Source organism: Mus musculus, chromosome 12, assembly GCF_000001635.26.
Source record: "Mus musculus strain C57BL/6J chromosome 12, GRCm38.p6 C57BL/6J".
Classification (NCBI taxonomy): domain Eukaryota; kingdom Metazoa; phylum Chordata; class Mammalia; order Rodentia; family Muridae; genus Mus; species Mus musculus.
Window position 1 is genome coordinate 94,901,100 of NC_000078.6, and position 15,582 is coordinate 94,916,681.

At 37.6% G+C, this 15,582-nt stretch overlaps 1 pseudogene; it reads right to left on the bottom strand.

Moving 5' to 3' along the window:
- Nucleotides 1-13,041: 13,041 nt before the first annotated feature.
- Gm4808 lies at nt 13,042-15,366 on the bottom strand (annotated as a pseudogene).
- Between the last annotated feature and the right edge of the window lie 216 nt (nt 15,367-15,582).

Genomic DNA, 15,582 nt, shown 5'->3' on the forward strand with positions numbered 1-15,582 from the left:
CCCATTTTTAATGGGGTTATTTGATTTTCTGGACCTCTTTTATTAATGACTATACTCTTTTTATTAATAGACTATATACTATAGTCTATTAATGACTATACCCTTATATTTTCTCTTCCCTTTTTTCTTTTTGTGGTTATGTATGCAACATATAATCATAAGAGAAATAGGCAGAGTGTGTTGGTCTGTCTTATGTTACTGTAACAAAAAGCTAAAGATGGTTCCTCTATAAGAAACAGAGATTTGTGTTTAATGAGGTTTTTGAGACTGTAAGTCTCAAGATTAGACATCTCTGGCAGCAGCTGAGGGCCCACTTAGCTGCAAAACAAAAGGGTGAAGAAGGAAATTGCCATTTACAGAAGATGCCAGGTACATGGGATGGAATTACCATATTACAATGTGCTCTTACAACCGCCCACTGAGAGGTGGCATTAGCCCCTGTTACCTTGTCAGTGAAGTGACCACATCAGGTTTCAACTTTTTTTTAAAAATCATTTTATTCATTTACATTTCAAATTATATTTCCCTTCTCAGTTACCCCACCAAAGTTCCTCCCCCCCATCTCATCCTCCCTCTCCCCCATCCCCTTTGCCTCTATGAGGGTGCTCCTCTGCCCATTCACCCAGTCCTGCCTCATCTCTTTACCATCAGCTTCTTTCCCCTTTGATGGCAGATAAGGTCATCCTCTGCTATATAAAACCCATTCTTAATGCTGGACTTAAATTACTAGGTCATCATTACATAGTTCTCAATGTATTTTGGAATCCACACCTCACTATCAGAAATACAAATGTCAAAATGATCTCTATATTACATAGATTTCCAATACTTTAGATCATACCCATCAACATCAATTTGAAGTTTCTATTCACGATCACAGTGGTGTGATACAGATTCACTCCCCCTTGTTTTATATTTTTACAAAAATAGTATGAGAAAAAGAACTATTCCACAAGACTCCCCAAGCTCCATTTAATGGCTGTGGTCTGTTATAGTCAGCTGCGGGGTGGAGTCTCTCATCAGACATTAATGCTATGCTCCTGTCCACAAGCATAACAAAGTATCATTCATAGTGTCAGGAAGTGGTTCTTGCTCATGGGGTGTGTCTCAAGTTGGGCCAGCTATGGTGGACCATTCCGTTAGTCTCTGCTCCATCTTAGTTCCTGCACTTCTTATAGGCATGACACATTTTGAGACAAAGGTTTTGTGGATGGATTAGTATCCATATCTCTCCATTCTAAGTCCTGCCTGGCTATAAGAGGTGGCCAATCTCCCACTGCTAGAAATCTCAACTAGAGTTCCCTTCATAGACTCAATGGAGCCTCACCAACCCCAGATCCTGATAAGTTCTTAGAGATGCTTCCTATTCCTACCTCACCCTGCAGATTGCCGTTCACTCTCCCCATCCTCTCTCCCTGGCTCTCCCCATACTTGATCATCCCCTCCTGTTCCCCTTCAATCCTATTTACCACCCAGTTCACCCCTCCCTTTCTTCACCTCCCAGGACTATTATATTTTGTCTTCTAAGTGACATCAGGAAGAATTGTGGAAGAACTGGGGGGAAGAATTGATGGAACAGTAGGGGATAGGAACTCCACAGGATGTACAATAGAGTCATCTAACCTGTACTCTTGGTTGCTCCTAGAGACTAAATCACCAACCAAACAGCCGACATGGACTGGGCCTGGGCACTCCCCCAATATATGCACAAATTTAACAGATGCTCAGCTCAGTCTTCATGACATTCCTCCAACAATGGAGCTGGGGCTGTCCCTGACTCTGTTGCCTACCTGTGGATCCTGTTCTCCTAACCGAGCTGTCTTATCGGGCCTCAGTGGAAGAGGCTGTGTCTACTCCTTCAGTGACTTGATGTGTCATGGTGGGTTGATACCCAGGGAATCCTGCCCCTTTAAGAGAAGAAGAGGAAGGGGGAATGGATGACAGATATTGGGGGGAAGGAGAAGAAGGGAGACAGCAAAATGAAGAGATAAATCAATGGAAAAGAAGAGAAAATGAACAAAACTTGAATAACATATCCAGTAAAGTTTAATGATAATTAATCTTTGCTATTTCAACTATACATTAGTTCACAATCATGCCATGTGTTATATATGTTGTACTGAACATTTGAAATAAAAATGACATCTTACAAGAAGACACCTTTTAAAGGATCATAAGGGAAGAAATGTTTAAACATTTTTCTATTGCTTCAGGTGGTGAATAGAAGTAAATTTTACAGTGATGCATGCCCACAGAATAAGAACTTGTGGAAGGATTATCACTGAGAAAGAGAGTACAAAATGGAACCCAGGAAGATCATTCAGTCTTAAAAGTTTTATGCACTCCAGTGAATCATGGTAGGAACATATTGTGTTCTTGGACTTATGCCTTTGCACATTAATAACAGTTAATTAAAGCCTATATTCAGGAATTATGAATGTGTTTGTTTTATTGGTACATTGAAGAGTTTAATTCAACTTGACCCTACCAAAAACATCCTGAAAGAGGAGATGGCCTAGGAGATTAATTTGGAATAAGTGTATCTGATAGGTTAACAAAAATATAAATTATAAATTTCCATTATCTGAAGTTCTGATGACGTTTACACTAGAGGAGAGTACGGGATAAGGATGGATGCTACAATTCCAAAATGTAGAACAAGTCATTATCCTGAACTGCACCCTGGGAGACACAATGGAGAGGGCAAAGATTACACAGTAGATGCTTGGGTTTTGCTTGTTTTTGTATGATGCTAAATGACTTACAGGTAGAATTTTACAAATATTTCTAAGTTTAGACAGAAATTATGAGGTTCTGTGACACTGTCAACAAGTTTCTCTAACCAACCACAGACTGCAGCTGAATCTTTGTACCTTCTGTGCAATTTTAGGTTAAAAACACATTATTTTGTTTTTGTTTCTGAATATACATATACACACTCATATATATATATATATATATATATATATATATATGAGTGTATGTATATACTTGTCTGTGTGTGTGTGTGTGTGTAATTTGCCTACATATGTGTCTGTACATTATAGATATGGATGCTCTCTAAAACTGGAAGAGGGTTCCCTGGAACTGGAATTATAGGCAATTATTAACCTCCTTCAGTACTAGTAACTCAGTTCTGTGTGTGCTATTCACCACTGAGCCATTTCTCAACTCACTCTCAAATACTGCTTTAGAAAAACTTGGTCTTGCAAACTTTATATGCCCCAGTACAGGGGAACACTAGGGCCAAGAAATGGGAGTGGGTGGTTAGGAAAGCTGGTGGGGGGGGGGATCATATAGGGGACTTTCAGGATAGCATTTAAAATGTAAATGAAGAAAATACCTAATAAAATTGTAAAAAGAAAAGTATATTCACCCTCTGTTATTTACATCCCCCCCACACCCACACATATACACACTCATACACAATACACACACATACACACACACACAACATATACACACAAACACACACACACAGATAAGATTCTGTAATCAATTGTATAGTCTACCATGGTTAGGTCTGCAGAATTGCTAACACTTCATTAGAAAGGAAGAGGGTCTGGATTTCTTGAGTTGGCAGCTTTGGCTAGTCAAATACATGCCAGGTTCAAGAGATACCAGAAAAGTTGATGTGAACAAAAGAGATAGGAACTACCAGAGAGCTGGGTCTGCTTAAAATAAAAAAGAAAGAAAAGAAAAGAAGAGAAAAGAAAAGAAAAGAAAAGAAAAGAAAAGAAAAGAAAAGGAAAGGAAAGGAAAAGTGAGTGGGTAGGGGAGCAGGGCAATGGGAGGGTATAGGGGACTTTTGGGATAGCATTTGAAATGTAAATGAAGAAAATATCTACTAAAATATTAAAGAAAAGAAGAGAAGAGAAGAGAAGAGAGAAAAGAAGAGGAGAAGAGAAGAGAAGAGAAGAGAAGAGAAGAGAAGAGAAGAGAAGAGAAGAGAAGAGAAGAGAAGAGAAGAGAAGAGCTGCTTCGTCATCACTTCTACTCCCGTATTTCCTTTTCTCTGCTCACTTTATCAACAACAAGGAAAATATCAGTAGTTTCTGCCACAAAATTTTTTCCTAATAAATCATTAGGGCATCTCAGACTATTTTATTTTAAGTCTTTAGCGGTAACAGAAGAGTAATGATGTGAAATACATATCAGGTAATATGATAACATTTCATTGAACAGTACATATAATTTATAGGTTTTAGATAATAGTCCCAATTTTATGAATATCTTACTTATAATAAGCCTATTATACATTACATGCTTTGGCTGTCTATGGAGAGGATGTCAAAAGATTTATAATAATTTTTTCTATGACATTTTAAAAGGTTATTTCTCTCATATATCCATAAATTCATAAAAATAAAATTTTCCATATATATTATGCACATGTTTTATTAGTACTGATGAACAAAATGGTTATTTGTGTTCTCAAGAACAAACACTATGGTTTATTACTTCTGTTAGCACAAGCATTCAGGAGAGGTGTAGTAACATGGATAAGAATACTGAGTTTATCTTATTTGATTATGGTCAGTTCAGAACAGACAGATTTTATTTTTCTTTCTTATTGCACACAAACTTTAATTATTAATTCAGTATTTATTCTATCAAGAATGTTAAGGAAAGGTTTCTAAATGCAACTATTCCCTCTGTTAGCTGCACAAAGCCATCTGGAGGCACTTTTATTTATCCCTAGAGGACCCGATATAAAGCTTTACCTTTTTACATTCATTTTTTAATTCTGACTGCATAGTAGAGTCTCTCCAATATCTTTTTCTTTAATCTATATACGAGTAATTGTTTCTTCTTTGTTGTTGTAGCTCCTGTATCACCATATACATATAATTGGTTCATAGTGCAATGATTTGAAATTCTTTAGATCATGTTTGTTTTATAAATTGAGATTCTTCATTTGATTAATTGACAGTAATACCCCATCATGAAAGTCTAATCATTAAGAGCATAGATGTATACTTTGACATTTGATAACCTGATGTATATATTCCATCAAATCTGGCTGTTAATATTAAATTACTATTTGTCTAGTAATTGCTAAGTTTCCATATATGCTTTAAAAGGTAAATGGTAGCATCGTAGAGTAAACAGTTAACAGGGAACTTCGCACATAGCAAATGCTTGCTAATCGTGAGAAGTGAGTACTATTGCTAAACTGTGTGCCCTGTGTATATTGGTATGTTGTGCATCTAAACATATCACTTTTCTGATGCTGACCTGAGTACAATTTCTCTGAATTCCTTCACTCTAGTCATGATAATTAAGTATATCAATATTTTGTAGAATTGTAAGAGTCCAAATCGACCTCAATTTTGATGCAGTGCCTTTTTTCAACAGTCTACCTTTGACATGGTTTATTATGCTTAAAGAAACCCACCTCCCCTGAGCTCGAGGTACAGCTGTTCTCACTGAATGTTCAGGTACTTACCTTGCAAAGATTCATCACAGGCATTAATATTTCTTCCCTACATCCTGCCCATCTGAACACTGAATAAAATTTGCATTTATTCACTATTTATATGATTCCCAAAACAGTTTTGGAAACTCATTTTTGAGTTATTTTCACTTTGATGCACAGGGTTTGGTCTAGAAGAGGCATAAGAAATTCTGAATGGTGTTCAATAGCAGGCTCAGAAGTCTGCTTCCTTGGTAACTCAGCTGATTCCGACCTCAATCACATACATGCTACATCATTTAGTCAAATGACCTCACCTTTCTCTGCTATGATTTCTTCAAATGTAAGTGGAATTCGATGCAGTATCTAAATGTTCAGTGTGTTAAGTGACATAGAAAATATTATTAGAGAAGTAACTTATAATAAGGACTTCTAACATTGAAATATTTGCATGGATGCTGTTACTGCTCGCTCTGCAATACTACCACAAGTTAAACAGATAAGATTATTAGAAAAATGATTTGACTAAAGGTCTGCATTCTAATAAGTAATTTCATAGTTTAACATAAATTTCAACAAATGATTATTAAAATTTGACAGAAAAGAAAATGTTTTCATTGCTACTGAAAGGCTAAACTATTACAGGGAAAATATACATTGCAACCCTTTAAAACTAACACACCGAGAAGTCTGATTTTTTTTTTTAAAGCATCTATTATCATTGTTACTGTTACTTATTTTACAGTCTAGTTTGGTATCATAGTAATATTATCACGTTTGCCTATTTGAATCATGTTTATTTAAATTCATTTTTCTTTTCTTTTCTTTTCTTTTTTTTTTTTTTTTTTTTTTAGTTTTTTCGAGACAGGGTTTCTCTGTATAGCCCTGGCTGTCCTGGAACTCACTTTGTAGACCAAACTGGCCTCGAACTCAGAAATCCACCTGCCTCTGCCTCCCACCCCCAAGTGTTTGGATTAAAGGCATGCGCCACCACACCCAGCCTTTAAAATTTTTTTTCACTTTTTAACTGATGTTTCAAATTTATTAATATATAAATATTGCTGTTCATCAAAACAACAATAGTAATTTTTAAAGTATTGATAGGGAATGTGTAAGGACAATCCAATAAAACACCAGTATCTCAATGGCTTCTCTCAGAACATGAATAAAACAATAAATTATATCACTTAGCATTTACCTTTTGATTGAAATTATGGAAAATTCTATTTTCAGTATTTTTTCATTTAGAAAGTGTTTCCCTTGAAAAAATGTCTTACAGTACCAAAATGGTTCTAGAATGGAGAGGAAATTTATAAAATATACAATCATAATAAATTTTGAATAAGCCTATACAACAAATATTTGTTACATTTAGAAGTGAAACACAAAACTATGCACTTACTCTAAAGTACAATAGCTAAAATTATATAGTATTAAATAAAAGTCTCACACACATATTTGGATATGTTATTTTTTCTTGTACAGTTAACAATAAACAAAATGACCAAGGAAAGACAATATTTGGAAAAATGTAAAACAAATCCTAGTTTCTGATAAAAAGTATTATTTTAAAATATGTTTTAATAATTCTCTGATAATTTTATTTATACTTTGTATGATTATTATATTCCCTCTACTTATCCAACATCAAGTATTTGAATAGATACACTGAAACATATTTGTGTTATGTACTCACAGTTATAGGATTATCCACCCAAGTATGAGCAACTCACCAGGGGGTACAACCTAGAAAAATGCTCTTTCTCTCTCTCTCTCTCTTTCTCTCTCTCTCTCTCTATCTATCTATCTCTCTGTTTTCCTCTCTCCCTCCCCCAGAGAACTCAAGTGGCAATAACTTCTCAACTAGAGGTTGACATTCATAAAAATTATCTATCATCTATCTATCTATCTATCTATCTATCTATCTATCTATCTATCTATCTATCTATCTACCATCTATCTATCTATCTACCTACCTATCTATCTATTTATATGCATACATACAGTGGGCTATTTTTGAACTAGAAAGCATTTTCTAAGTCATCATTTCTTACATTTTACAATTTCTGGGAGACTTGTCAAAATTGTTATACATCACAGGCCACACAACTGAAAAGAACTCTTAGGGAGAGACAGACCATGCTTATTATAGTAAGCCATTGTTCTATTTGTTTGATTTTTATTGTAAGTTCTCCATTGAATATCAAGGAACAAATGGAATTATTTATGAGATGTAAAATACTATTGACTTAGAACACATTACATTTCAAGAGATGCTTATATTTTGTTTAGCAATGTGCTGCTGAGTTCCATCTCACTACTGCTTCTGTTATTCAATCAGTTTGAGCAGTTTCTTTGTGACCTGCACTGTAAAAGGTGCTGGGGGAGTAAAAGAGCATCATAATCCCTCCACTCCAAAATTATGCCTTAAACGCTGTGAGCATATAAGCTAGAGATGGTACACAAGTAGAAGATCCAGATGAGGTCTACAGAGGAAACTAATCTATAGTAAAAACAAGAAGAAAGCAAGTGATTTGTTTGTGCACGGCTTCTAGACCATCCAGCAATGGGATGCTCTGTAATATTTTTGTAAATATTTCTGGGGTTTCAGAAGCCATGTGAACTTGTAGGGAAAAACATCGAATGAATAGGTACTAGCAAAAGGAATGAAGGAGACTTCTGTCTGTGCAGCTCCCAGTTTTGGAGGTATCTACTACCTCAGCTTATACAGTTTGCTTCCCTTCACCTTCTAGACTGGTATTCGCTGAGTCAAAATCCTAAATTTTATCTTTGTTAACCTTGTAGAATTCCTAAAAATAATGAGAAATACAGTAAACTATTTCTGTTAACAATTAAATTTTTTCCAATTAATATATTCACTTTATATCCTGACAGCACTGCCTTCTTCTCCTTTCATACAGCTGTGTTCCCCATCCCCCTACCCCTCTCCTCTGAGCAGGGGAAAGAACCTCACTGGGCTGTAATCCATCCTGCCACATCAATAACTGCTAGATTGACACACATCCTCTCCCACAGAGGCCAGACAAGGCAGATCAATTAAGGAAACGGGATCTACAGGTAATGGAGTCAGGGACAGTTACCCTACCTCCAGTTGTTGTTGTTGGGGGTAGAACATTAAGACCAAGCTGCACATCTGCTGCATATGTACTGTGAGGGGTTTGGAGGAGCTAGGTCCATCTCGTGTCTGCTTTTCAGTTGATGGTTCAGTCTCTGCGAGCCCTCAGGGGTCAAACTTAGTCTTCTGTGGAGTCCCTGTCCTCTCAGGGTCTCTCAATCATTTCTCCAACTCTTCCATAAGAATCATCAAGGTCCATCTAATATTTGGTTGTGGGCCTCTGCATCTGTTTTGGTCAGGTGCTGGGTGGAGCCTCTCAGAGCACAGTTATGCCTGCAGACAGGAGCCTTATATAAACAATTATATAAAAGTCTTACAAAAGTCTTCTTCTCCAGGCTCATCTTCCTTTGGATCTGGACAGCAAGGATTTATATCACAGATTTTTCACTTTTCATGGCTTTTGTTTTGTGTTTATACACACAGTTATACATTTTAAATTTAGTTACAGATTTCAGTGTGTGATTGGATCTCTTAGAAAATACTCCCCTTATTTGTTAATCTGAGACAACATTGGAGCCTTCAAGCTATGTGCAGTCTATAATTAGTTTTACTTTTGTCCATAATTAGATAAAAATAGCTCTTGTTACTAAACCACTATTGTTTATACTTTCTCCATTTAAACATGCAATTCGAATCCAAATAGATCTTAACATGAAATACTCTGAGTAGATCTACCAAAGAAAACATTTAATATAGGTAGTTTATCAATATGATTGCCTGTGTGCCTTTGACTTGTGACATTAGTTAATTCACATCCATTTAGTATTGCCTTTCAGAATGCATGTGCACGCTCATCCTTCTTCAGATAACATGACCTCTGATTCCCCCTTGGCTTCCCTTAACTAATAACTAGTAGGTCCTCTCTTGTGATGGCATCTCCTGCTGCTACAATCATCTCAAGGCAGCTAGTTTTGTTTTATTCTCATGACTGTGGGCTTGAAAACAACTAAAGAAATTCCACATCATTTGTCTGGCTCTTTGAACTGCCTAAGGCTTTGTCAAACAAATTTAAAATACAGTTATGGTGGTTTGCTAACAGTATAGTTTAGGGTTTCTCATAAATGCGCTTCTAGGTTGTTCCTTCCAAGTTGGAGAGTCAACATAAAAGGATTTTAAAAGCATCACTGCTATGAAGTCAAACTTTGAGGTCTTAGTGAATGAAAGGGATATATATATATATATATATATATATATAGTTTGTTTACTTTTTCCTTTCTTAGTTCCACAAGCAACTTACATAGTATACATACCTACAACTTTCAGAATTTTGCTTACCCATTCTATCCCCCACAACTAATTGGAGTTGCAAAAGTTACAGGCACCGGCCGCCACAATGCCCACAGAATGAGATGAAGTGGCCTGTGGTCAGCAGTGATTCATTATGCCTGAGTTTTTGAATGAAACTTCTGGGAGGGAAATGGGTTGCTCCTTGTGTGCAGTTGCCATTTTCTCCATTGATTTAACCACACTGTTAAACACAAATAAGAATACATTTGGCTTAAAATTACAATTTAATCCAAAGTACTTGTTTACTCAAATTTATATGAATTAACTCTACCATCATTTTTTAACAGTCCTTTAAAAGTTAAAGGTAATTAATTGAAGCTTTGAAGATTAAAAAAAGTTGTTAAACTCATATGAGGCAGAAATAAATCACTGTGTTTAACATGAAGTAATTAAAGTATAATATAAACTTGTATATAATATTTTTATATACATATGAATATATTTATATAATATATAATTTATATACTTATAAATATAATATATTATATTTAAATATGACAAAAATATAAAATGGTAAAAATCTAGTTAAAAAAATTATTGTGAGTCTGAGGGGCGATGCTTGTTGCTGCCCACCTGGAATGATATCCAACAACTCATGAGAGTATTCTTCACTACCGAAGTGTGAGAGAGGATAATGCAGGAAGCCAGAAAGAATGTCCCCTCAGACACAGGGTGTACCATCGATTGATCAGGCTGTCATCTGTTGTCAGGTTTCACCCTGACTAGACCTGACTGGGACTTTAATACTGCAGAAGGTAAGGGGCACCTGAAAGTCTACTGCCAGGTCTCAAGGGAACCACATGACAATGCACCAATTTGACCAAGGTCCACTTTGCTCTTCCAAAGACTACATTGCCTTTACCGAAGATGAGCTACATCAAATAGCACACCGTGTAAATATGATGAGTCGCCCTATGAAGGAACAGAGCCAACTGCAATACAACTGCTGTTTGGAAACTTCATCTTCTTACTGAGCTTGGCTGTCTGCTACATGCTCCCTGTGGAGTGGAACATCCAAAAACATATTAAAGGTGCTGAGGACTGAACACATGGACTCACACATCTTTCATGGGTAATCTCTCCCATTTACCACCGAGATTAAGATATTTCAGCCATCTTTCCAGAATACACATTAAGCATTTAAAAATAGAAACTACTAATATTGGATAATAGCAAGGTTTAGAAGACCTTCCAGAGGATTTCTAGGATCTTCTGTCCTCAAGGAATCCATTACAGACTTCTACTTGCAGAAAAAGCAAGAATGGCTGATTAGGAAAAAACATAATCCCAAGGGAGGAGTTGGGCAGGAGGAAAGAGATAAGATGGAAAACCACTCTGCCATAAAGGACCTGGGCTCTTCCAGCTCACGGCCACCCATCATGGCTCATCTTAATGGGGCCCTGGGTGCAACTTGGATCCTTACAATTATTGGCAAGTACTTGGCCAACTGAGCCACTCCCCCAACTGTGTGTTGTCTTTTCTATACATCCTCAAGCTGCAATAAACAAAAGATAATTGAGACATTTTCTCTCCCTAAATCTGAGCCAAACTATGAAGATACTGTTTCCTTTTCCAGTGTCAGTCTCAGTTTGTGGCAGGGGTCAGGAGTGGACCTGCCTGACTTCCCATTTACAGTAATGCAGAGTAGTCTCAAAGACAAGTGGCCCCATGTACATCAATACATTTCTCCATTGCTCCAACTCTACAGCTCAGCTGGATACAGCTCAACTGGGCTGCACTTATATTCTCCCTCTACGACCCATGATAAAGGAGTGGATGCTCTCTGGAAAATCCCAACTCCACTGCAGAGACCCAGAACAGAATAACAATCACTGGTGTGCACAATGTATCTGAGGCTTAAGCTGGTGAGTCACACTCTCAACACCTGCTTCTTAGGTCACCTCACAGACCAGGCTATATTAGTATGCCATAAAAGATACAGGAGACACAAGATCTTGTGAAATGTTTAAATAACTTTAAGCTTTATTAAGTAAAAAAAATGCATAAACACAACCATAAGAAAATGAATAAGAAAGTTAAATACAAACTATCACATGTAAAGTAGATTATATAACTGGCTGTTTCAACCATAAATACTAAATTCCCAATTTTCCACAGTGGAAATATTAATCTAATGAGAAAAAAATCTCAATTTCATCTTAATATATACCAAAACTTTTTAAGGAAAAAAATTAAATTGAATAGAACTTTAAAAAAAAATAATTCAATACAGCAATAGATGGGGTTTGTATTCAATGAGACCTGAGATAGAGATGGACATTTGACATTATAGTTACTTCAAATCAACTTCCAAAACTAAAGCAGGTCTGGGAAAGGATGAGTCTTTAAGTGACCATGGTGCTTTTCTTACTAGTCCTGGAGTCCAGTCAGTAGTCTGGCTGCAGTTCTACATCCTGTCCAGGTCCAGCAGAGTACAGTGGTGCAGAACAGCACCGGTCTGTGCAACTCATTTCCATTTCTCATACTATTTTCAAACTTAAAAAAATTAAAACAAAACAGAAACACCACCACTATCCCCTGCTTCAATTTAACAGCATACAAGTCCAGCATTAGAGATGCTAGTGAAGGGCTTCTGCCTCTTTCTGCTGATGTCCCTCTTGGCACCGTGATGAGCATTCATTTCAGAAATAGGCACTTCAAAAAAGGACTGGGGGATGGGAAATGACAATGGGCGAGGTTTGCAAGTGAGTTAAGGAAAACAATCAGTGGAATGGGGTCAGGAAGACAAAACAAAAAAGAAAACAAACAAAACAAAATAAAAACCAAAAACAGACAAAAAGAACAAAAAACAAACAAAAACACAAACACAAACAACAAAACCAAAAACATAAAAAAACAACATAAAACAAAAACAAAACCACAAACAAAAGAAACCAAAACCCAAAACACGAACAAAAACAAAAACCAAACAAACAAAATAACACAAACAAAAAAGTAAAACAAAAAACACAAATGAAAAACCAAAACCACAAAAAAACAAGAAATCACAAACAAAACACAAAAAACAAAAAAAGCAAAACAGCAACAAAATAAAGCAAACAAACCAAAAAAAAGAAAAAAGAAAAAAAAAAAAACCAAAGCAAAAAACTCAATGGCTCAATGAAACATTAAACAAACAAACAAACAAACAAAAAACCAAACACACACACACACACACACACACACAAAGCAAACAAACAAACAAAAAAACTAAAATAAAACAAAAAAAAAACATGAATTCATTTCATTCCAGCATTAAAATAGTATTTCTTGAACACGTGGTCTCCTGTGGGTTGGGCAGCAGCAGTTTCTAAGCTTGCAGTAGTTGCATGCATCCTAGAGATGGCATTAGGGCATCAGTCCCACATCCCACGTTAGGACTACATTGAAGAGAGTGTGCTTCATCCAGTGAGACAGCTCAGTACCTGTTTTATATCTCTTCACCTCATCCTGCCTGAGGTATATTAGAATCAGTGATGGGAAAGAACAGGGATGGAAAAGAACAGGGATGGGGACCATAGCAACCAGGTGGATGTTGTTACAGTAATTGACTGTGCAGGATTTCCCAGACCATCCTCTTCCTGAAGGTGGGCATGTGTTGCTGAGAAAAGGCCACAGGCTGGTCCCTAGCGATGTAATCTGCATATTTACAGGTAAACATTCCACAGTCACTCCCATTCATTTGCAGAGGAATCTCCTCTGATGTCACACTGGCTTCCACTCCAAAGGGTCCAGCTCAATGTTCCTGCGTGTCTTGATCTCATTTTGTAAATATTAGAAGATGGTCTCACAGATAGACTTCCTTGTCTGTCCCAGGGAAGCGAGGTATACAATACTTCATTTTCTTAAATTGATTACCACCAGGCTCCAATGTACCCTCTGGTGAACAGGTACCAAGATGAGTTCTTTTTCAAAGAGATTGATGGCTGGAGTCCATCTTTTCACGGAACTGTAACCGCTGTGCTTTAGCTTGGGGTAAAAGAAAGTGCTAAAGACATGAAGATCAGGGTAGCCTTGGTTTTCATTTCTCTCAACCAGAAGATTCATGTAGAAATTGATGACCTCATCATTGAGCCATTGACCGTTGTCCAGGGTCTGGATGTCTCCTCTGGTGTTTTGCAACTTGAATCTGGAACTTAGGATTTCTTCTTGGGGTCCTGGAACCAGCTCATTCTCAATTTCCTTCTCCATGTCCTCTGTAATATCAAGGATTTGATCCATTCCTCTCCCCTTTTCTTGGTCTGTGAGAGGCTTTTTCTCTGCTGCAAGTTCTGCCATCTTGTTGGGGAGTAAGCTATTGCCTCTGCTGCTATCCAGGATGATCTGAGCCCGTGTTCCAGGCTCCAAGCTGTTCCCCCTTCTTCCTTCACCTTTTACACAACCTTTCTTCTGTGTAACAGATTTCTCCTCAGAACACCACTTTTCTCTCTCCTCTGGTGAAAGACATTCTTTTAGAGCAACAACAGTAGATGGTTCTCAATCTCTCTGAGTTGTTTCTGATCCATGACTGTCTCCTGACTCGCCCCCTTTGATCTTCCAGGTGTTTGTAAGGATTGGGTGAGGCCTGTGTGGGTCTGACTTCACATCTTGGTCGCACTGAAGGTTTTGAAGCAACCTTCTTCTGTCCTTTTCCTTTTGGGGGCTTTGTTCGTTTTCCTCCATGAGGGAATAGGGCCGCTTGCGACCCTTGCCACTATCAGCAGGCTTCCTCTCAGTTACGGCCTGCTTTGGAGGACCTTCGGTCAATTCGAGGGGTTTTAGTTGTTTGAGAGTCTCTCCCTGGGCTTTCTGTACCTGACCCTTACTAGGCTGTTCTCTTGGAAGCTCTAGGTCTTGAGGCTCCTGAGGGGTCTTCTTCTGAGCCTTGCTGGTCTCTTTAAATACCATCCCTGTTCCATCCTGGCATTTTCTTTTTGGACCTTGTCCCAAAGCTTCAGACTCTATCTCTGTCTCACTTTCATCTTGGTATTTCCTTTTTTGCCTTTTTCCTGAAGCTTCGGGCTTTATCTCCAATCCACGATGTTTAGATTGCCACATGGACAACTGCTTGAACTGCTTTTTTGAGGGTGTTGACTCCGGTATAGTACTGCCTTTCTAATTTCCAAGCAAAAGCAACCTTATGCATGGTTCCGGGTGGGTACTCTTGGGTTGTTCACCCTGATGCCTAAAAAAATCCCTCCTTCCAGTAGATGGTTGTTCCAAGGTCACGAACCTATGAGGCTCCTTTATAAACAGTTGACTTTACAGGTCAGGGTCAGTCAAAGAATGGAGATAATTAAGCTGTCAATATAGGAGACTGGTGAATAGTCAGAGGTTGGCAGTTCACCAGGCGTCCACTCTGGAAAAGTCGCAGGAGTTCTAAGAATACTTCCTCAGAAGCATCCTTCTTGGGTGCTGTAACCAGCTAAATATCTAAAACTTCGAAATCGGACTAATTGTCCTAGTTAATCACTAGTAAGACACGAGGCCTAAACCTAGCAGCTAACACATAGGAGGCAACCTCACAAATGATGTTTAACTCAGAGGGTTGCCCCTCGACACAGCCTTCAAGGTTCCATACCTGGTTGTGATGTCACCTGAAAGAATGCTAAGCAACGTTTTTGGAGGGTGGAAGCCCTCCCCAACTCCAACTTGCTCAGGGTTTCAAATCACTCCTTTGCCCAAGTGGAAAGTTTGAATGTATTGATATATATCACAGTTTTAAGGCAAAACACAGGGTTACTTACCTAAATGCTCTCAGCAT